The sequence below is a fragment of the Prionailurus bengalensis genome, chromosome X, assembly GCF_016509475.1.
Source record: "Prionailurus bengalensis isolate Pbe53 chromosome X, Fcat_Pben_1.1_paternal_pri, whole genome shotgun sequence".
NCBI lineage: Eukaryota > Metazoa > Chordata > Mammalia > Carnivora > Felidae > Prionailurus > Prionailurus bengalensis.
In genome coordinates this window covers 66,093,669-66,102,030 of record NC_057361.1, presented here as the reverse complement: position 1 = coordinate 66,102,030, position 8,362 = coordinate 66,093,669, and the positions used below count along the sequence as shown (strand labels likewise).

At 35.4% G+C, this 8,362-nt stretch overlaps 1 non-coding gene across 1 annotated transcript; it reads right to left on the bottom strand.

The window, feature by feature from the left end:
* Window positions 1-6,993: 6,993 nt before the first annotated feature.
* LOC122478123 lies at window positions 6,994-7,078 on the bottom strand. Its single transcript, XR_006295873.1, has one exon. It is a non-coding gene; the product is annotated as a small nucleolar RNA Z195/SNORD33/SNORD32 family (small nucleolar RNA).
* Between the last annotated feature and the right edge of the window lie 1,284 nt (window positions 7,079-8,362).

Sequence of the window (8,362 nt, the reverse complement as noted above, 5' to 3'; positions counted from 1 at the left end):
CCAGGAAGCACAGAAAACTCCCATAAAAGTCAACAAAGCAGGCCAAAAAAAGACGCATTACAATTCAATTTTCAAAATACAGTTATAAAGAAAAAAATCTTAACAGCATCAAGACAAAAGAAATATTTAACTTAAAAGGGAAGATCCATAAGGCTAGCTGGTGAAGAAACTTGACAAGCCAGAAGGGTTTGGCATGATATATACAATGTACTGAATGGGAAAAATCTGCAGGCAAGAATATCATTCAGAGCAGAAGGAGAAATAAAGAGCTTTCCAGTCAGATAAAAACTAAAGGAGTTCATGACCACTAAGCCAGCCCTGTAAGAAGCATTATAGGGACACTTTGAGTGGAAAGTAGAGACCAAAAGTGACAGTATAAAGGCAGGAAACACAAAGCAATAAAAGTGAATGTTTCTGTAAAAAATCATTCAAAGAACTCACACACAGAAAAAAAGATATAAAATATAATAACATATACCTAAAATGTAGGAGAGGAGAAAAGAATGGGTTCAAACTTGAACAACCACCAACTTAGTATAGACTGCTGCTGTTTGTAGAAGGGGTTTTATACAAAAATAATGGAAACGATGTATGAAAAGCCACTAATAAACATGAAAAGAATAAACAGAAAGAAATCCAAATATATCCCTAAAGAAAATCAGCAACAGATGAAAGAGAAAGACAAGAAAGGATTGGAAGAAATATCCAGAAACAACCACAAAACAGGTAATAAAATGGTAATAAATGAATACATATCTATCAACAATTACTTTGGATGTAAATTGACTAAATGCCTCAAAGGCAAAAGATGTCAAGAGGGATTTAAAAAGGAAGATCTATCTATATTCTGCCTACAAGAGACTCATTTTAGACTAAAAGACACGTGCATATTGAAAGTGAAAGCATGGAGAAATACTTATCATGCAAATGGATGTCAAAAGAAAGCCAGAGTACCAATACTTCTACTGGAACAACTAATTTTTAAACCAAAGACTGTAACAAGAGATATATAAGGGCATTATATCATAATAAAGGGGGCAATCCAACAAGAAGATCCAGCAACTGTAAATATTTATGCATCCAACATAGGAGAACTCACATATTTAAAACAATTAATAACAAACCTAAAGGAACTCAATGATAATACAATAATAGTAGGGGACTTTAACACACCACTTATAGCAATGGGCAGATAATCTAAACAGAAAATAAAGAAACAATAACTTTGAATGACAGACTGGATCAGATGGACTTAACATATATATTCAGAACAGTCTATCCTAAAACAGCAGAATACATATTCTTTTCAAGTGCACATGGGACGTTCCATAGAATAGGTCATATATTTGGTCACATAACAGGCCTCAACAAATAGAAAAATATTGAAGTCATACCATGTACCTTTTCTTACACAACACTGTGGAACTAAAAGTGAAACACAAGAAAAAATTTTGGAAAGATCACAAATACATGGACGTTAAACAACATGCTACTAAACAATTAATGGGTCAAACAAAATAAAAAAAAACTAAAAAATACATGTAAACAAATGAAAATGAAAACACAATTTTCTAAAACCTTGGTATGCAACAAAAGCAGTCCTAAGAGGAAAGTTTATATCAATACAGGCCTACCTCTGGAAGCAAGAAAAATCTCAAATACACAACCTAACCTTACACCTAAAGGAGCTAGAAAAAGAACAACAAAGTCTTAAACCAGTAGAAGGGGGAATAATAAATGATACAGACATTAAATAAATAATAGAACAAATTGATGAATCCAGGAGCTGGTTCTTTGAAAAACTTAACAAAATTAATAAACCCCTAGCCAGACTTATTACAAAGAAAAAGACAGGACCCCCCAAAATAAAATCACAAATAAGAGAGGTGAAATAACAACCAACACCACAGAAATACAAACAATCATAAGATAATATTAGGAAAACTATGTGCCAACAAACTGGAAAACCTGGAAGCAATGGATAAATTACTAGAATCATATAAATTACCAAAACTGAAGTAGAAAGAAATAGAAAACTTGAACTGACTGATAGCCAGCAAAGAAATTGAATCATTGGCAAAGAAGTCAAACTTTCACTTTTTGCAGGTGACACGATACTTTACATGAAAAACCCAAAAGACTACACCAAAAAACTGCTAGAACTGATACATGAATTCGAGAAAGTCGCAGGATACAAAATTAATGTATAGAAAGCGGTTGCATTTTTATACACCAATAATGAAGCAATAGAAAGAGAAATCAAGAAAGTGATCCCATTTACAATTGCACCAAGAACCATGAAATACCTAGGAATAAACCTAACCAAAGAGGTAAAAGATCTGTATGCTGAAAACTATAGAAAACTTATGAAAGAAAGTGAAGAAGACACAAAGAAATGGAAAAACATTCCATGCTCATGGACTGGAAGAACAAATATTGTTAAAATGTCAATACTACCCAAAGCAATTTACACATTCAATTGAATCCCAATCAAAATTGCACTGGCATTCTTCTCAGAGCTAGAACAAACACTCCTAAACTTTTTATGGAACCACAAAAGAGCCTGAATAGCCAAAGTAATGTTTTAAAGAAAAACCAAAATGGGAGGCATCATAATACCAGACTGTAGTCTCTACTACAAAGCTGTAATCATCAAGACAGCATGGTATTGGCACAAAAGCAGACACATAGACCAATGGAATAGAATAGAGAACCCAGAATTGGACCCACAAATGTATGGCTAACTAATTTTTGACAAAGCAGGAAAGAGTATCGAATGGAAAAAAAGACAGCCTCTTTAGCAAAGGTGCTGGGAGAACTGGACAGCAACATGCATTAGAATGAAACTGGACCAGTTTCTTACACCATACACAAAAATAAAAACAAAATGGATGAAAGACCGAAATGTGAGACAGGAAACCATCAAAACCCTAGAGGAGAAAACAGGAAACAACCTCTTTGATCTCAGCTGCAGCAACTTCTTACTGGACATTTCTCTGAAGAAAAGAAAAATAAAAGCAAAAATGAACTATTGGAACCTCATCAAGATGAAAAGCTTCTGCACTGCAAAGGAAACAATCAACAAAACTAAAAGGCAACCGACAGAATGGGAAAAGATATTTGCAAATCACATATCAGATATAGGGCTAGTATCCAAAATCTATAAAGAACTTATCAAATTCAACACTCACAAAACAAACAATCCAGTGAAGAAATGGGAAGAAGACATGAATAGACATTTTTCCAGAGAAACATCCAGATGGCCAACTGATACATGAAAAAAATGTTCAACATCACTCATCATCAGGGAAATCCAAATCAAAACCACATTGAGATACCACCTCACACCAGTCAAAGCACCTAAAATTAACAATTCAGGAAACAACAAAGGTTTGTGAGGATGTAGAGAAATGGGAACCCTCTTGCACTGTTGGTGGGAATGCATACTGGTGCGGCCACTCTGGAAAATAGTGTGGAGTTTCCTCAAAAAAATAAAAATAGAACTACCCTATGACCAAGCAGTAGCACTACTAGGAATTTTTAAAAAAAAAATTTTTTTGTAACTTTTATTTATTTTTTAGAGAGAGACAGGGACAGAGTGCGAGTGGGGGAGGGGCAGAGAGTGAAGGAGACATAGAATCTGAGGCTCAGATTCTCAGGCTCCAGGCTCGGAGCTGTCAGCACAGAACCCAATGTGGGGCTTGAACTCAGGAACAGTGAGATCAGATCTGAGCCGAAGTTGGACGCTTAACTGACTGAGCCACCCAGGCATCCCAGCACCACTAGAAATTTATACAAAGGATAGAGGAGTGCTGATTCATAAGGGCTCTTGTACCCCAATGTTTATAGCTGTACTTTAAACAATAGCCAAATCATGGAACGACCCCAACTTTCCATCAACTGATGAATGGATGAAGAAGATATGGTTTATATATAAAATGGAATGATACTTGGCAATGAGAAATAATGAAATCCTGCCATTTGTAGCAATGTGGATGGAACTGGAGGGTATTATGCTAAATGAAATAAGTCAGAGAAAGACAAATATCATATATTTTCACTCGTATGTGGATCTTGGGAAACTTAACAGAATACCATGGGGGAAGGGAAGGGGAAAAATAGTTTCAAAGAGAGAGGGAGGCAAACCCATAAGAGACTCTAAAATACAGAGAACAAACTGAGGGTTGGAGAGGGGGAAATGGGTGATGGGCACTGAGGAGGGCACTTGTTGGGAAGAGTACTGGGTGCTGCATCTAAGTGATGAATCATGGGATCTACCCCTGAAACCAAGAGCACAGTTTATACACCATATGTTAGCTAACTCATCAATAAATTATATTAAAAAATAAAAAGAAAAAATAAGGAAGGGATGGAAGTTTATGTCTAGGTGCACAAAGAATATATATATATATATAATTAATTTTGTTGAAGGGAGATTTTTGACTACTTTTTGGCAGCCATGAAAATCATGTTGGCAATGAGAAACTTGCAAGTCACAGCATAGAATCTAGTATCCCAGCACCCTCTATTGTGGTGTACTTACCTTAGGAATATTTCCTTAAGTACCATGGACCAAGCTCCAATCATCAACGTCAGCCAGCACCATCTTTTGAAGTTGGTGAAGTGAGTTTTCAGAATTTCAGCCTCCTTTTGAGTCCCTTTCAATTGCTACTCCTTCACTTTCCTTCCCCATCAAGTACCTAGACATGGGAATATACACATACTCTCAATTTCTGTAGATAAGTGCCTACGGATTTTGTATTTTGTGGGGATGGAAAGACGTTTATAGAAAATCAAACATCCTTCCAATTGTGAAGGGGAGATGGGAATATTTCTAGAACACCTGCCCCCTTTGGCATTACCTAAAGAAGACTATTTGGCTTTTACCATGTTCAGGAATTGTGTCAAGTGCTTCATGCATAATTTGGTTACCTAACATCTTTTTGAAGAGGGCACTATTGCAAACCCTCATTTCATAGATGAGAAAACAGAAGCCTTAGTAAATTCAAGTACCATGATTAAGGTCACATGGTTAATAAATGGTAGAGATAATATTGGACCACAAGGTGAAACATTACATTAAACAATCCCACTCAGAAGATAGTAACTATCTATCTCACCTAACCATATGGCTAATGTTATAGCAGAGTGCCTCAAAAGGCTGATTAAATTGAATAAAAGGGGTGAGAGTGGACATCCTTGTCTTTTTCCTGATTTTAGGGGAAAAGAAAAGTTCTCAGTTTGTTCATATAGAAAACATTATGGAGATTCCTCAAAAAATTAAAAATAGAATTACCGTATGATCCAGTAATTCCATTACTGGTATTTACCCAAAGAAAACAAAAACACTAATTCAAAAACATATATGCACCACGATGTTTATTGCAACTTTATTTATAATAGCCAAAATATGGAAATAACCCAAGTGTCCATTGGGATGTATGGATAAAGAAGATGTAGTATATTTGTATATATATTTTATTAATATAATTAGTATAATATATAAAGTATATATATGTATATTCTGAAATATTACTTGTCCATAAAAAAGAATGAATTCTTGCTATTTGCAACAACATGGATGAATCTAAAGGGTATAATATAAAGTGAAATGTCAGTCAGAGAAAGACAAATGCCATATGATTTCACTTATATGTGAAATATAAGAAACAAAACAAAATAAATAAAGAAAAAAGGAGACAAAAAAAACCAGACTATTAACTATAGAAAACAAACTAGTGGTTGCCAGAGGGGAGGTGGATAGGGGGATGGGTTAATTAGGTGAAGGGGATTAAGAGTACACACATCATGATAAGTGCTGAGTAATTTATAGAATTGTTGAATCACTATATTGTACACCTGAAACTAATATAAAACTGTAGTTCATTATACTGGAATTAAAAGAAAAGGCTTATTATATCCACAGAAAATAGTTGTCTTAGGATCTTCTGAGATAGCAGGATTTCCACCTAGCTACCTGAATAGAACAAGGATAATTTCTGCTGGATGAATAGTAAATATCTTGATTTCACACAAGCTAATAATATACGTAACTACATGGGAAAAGATCAGGCAGAAATCACTAATTAAAGAAATATTTATTAAGTGTCTGTTATGTATTAGTTTACAGTTTTAAGTGTTGAGGGAACAAAACACATAAAATCCCTTTCTTCATATAGTATATGTTCTTAGGACCAGAGATAGGCACTAAAAAATAGAGTTAAATTATACAGGATGTTAGCAGGTTGTAAGTGCCATCCCAAATAAAGCAGAATATAGGGGATGGGAACATGAGTGAAGGAGTATAATTTATAAACAGAGCGGTCAGCAAAGTCCTCACTGAGAAAATGACATTTAGCAAAATGACGGAGCAAGAACTTGATGTAGTGAAAACGTATTGTAAATTATAAATGTGAATTACTATCATTGTTTTTATTGTGTTTGTGTTATGTACTACACCAATTTATATTTTTAAAAGTTTATCTTCTTCAAAAATGCTTTACATTTGTTATCCCATTAGATTATCACAAAAACCCCATGATGTGGGAGGGGCAAGCAGTAGCCCTATTTGAGCAAAACTGAAATCTCAGATAAAATGGCACAGTTAAGTAACATAGTCAACGGTAAGGTCAGAGAAAAGATTCAAAACTCGGATTCAAAATTCAATATACTAGGGTACCTGGGTGGCTCAGTCAGTTAAGCAGCTTTCTGCTCAGGTCTTGATCTCACGGTTCACAAGTTTGAGCCCCACATTGGGCTTTATGCTGACAGCTCAGAGCCTGCTTCATATTCTGTGTCCCCCTCTCTCTCTGCCGCTCCCCAACTTGCATTCTGTCTATCTCTCAAAAAATTAAATAAACATTTAAAATTTTTTTTAAATAAAAAACCCTCAAAGTTCAATATACTCACTACTGTGAGTACTGTGCTTTTTTTTTTTTCAATGGCAGATTTTATTTATACACAGAACAACCTATTTACAACCCCAGATTGGGTCTGTACACAGCAAGTAGTGCATGTGGAGTCATCTCATGGTTGGGGAACTCGAACACTAGTGGGAGAAGTCCTCATCACTGGCCAATACTGTGCTTTTTAAGTCTGACCTTTTCCAATGGAGGGTCCCAAACTCACAATTCGCGTCTAGTTGTTTAAGTAAATGAATTTCTGGATGCACATGGAAGCCCTAAGGAACAAAAACACTCAGTCACGAATTCCTTCTAAAAGAATGAAATTGGTAATCTAATTTCAAGAGCTTTAAGTAAATATAGAGGTCATGTAAGCCAACATCTTAGTTTTACAGATGAGGAAACTGCACGCAAATAGGGGGAATGACTTTCCCAGAGACACAGAGAGATTAAAGCAAAGTTGAGACAAGAGCTCAGATCTTTTGAGTCCCCAGATTGTACTCACTCAACTGTCACAAAAAATACCTTAATTATATCTCTTAGATTCAGCATTCAGGAACAGTATCTCTGTGGCTGGCCAGTATATGCAGTTTCAAGACACTAAACCCTCATAATGGAATTTAGCTTAATGTGTGATGCCTAGGACCTTCTGTAGCACCAATATATTTTTCACATTTAGAACCTAAAAATCATTGTAAAGATCACCTTATACAAATTATTGATGAAATAATCTGATTTGATATTTTCTCCAAATATATATTGGTAAATAGTGCTAAACTAGGGGTGCCTGGGTGGCTCAGTCAGTAAAGTGTCTGACTCTTGAATTCAGCTTAGGTCATGATCTCGAGGTTTGTGAGTTTGAGCCCCACATCAGACTCTGTGCTGATGGTACAAAGTCTGCTTGGGATTCTGTCTCTCTCCTTCCATCTTCCCCTCCTCCCTCAAAATAAATAAATAAACTTAAAACAAAGAGTGCTTAACTAAATATCCCTCATAAGAGCTTTCAACAAGTCTTTAGAAAGTTCTTACTGTGTGCCTAAAACAGTGCTGAAACTTTTGGAGATATAAGAAAATATAGTGTCTCAATTTTAGATCTGCTTCTGTCCAGATATGTGACTTTGGTCTAATTATCATCCCTCACTGGGCTATTAATTTCTGTGGCCCCTTCCAGTTGTAATATTTTAAAAGTCTATAAATCTCAAAGCATACATACCACAAACTAAACTCTTGTCTTTCCCTACCTCCAAATCTGCTCTATTCATAGTCTTCCCTATCTTAGTTGATGGAACATCCATCTTCCAGTTGTTCAGAACAAAGACATTGGAGTCATCTTTTATTGTTTTCAGGAAATCATGTTGGCACTGTATTCAAAGTATGTACAAACTCCAGTGCTTCTCACCAGTTTCATTACTGCTACCTTAGTTAATCATCTCAGGCCTGCATTACTACAATATTCTAAC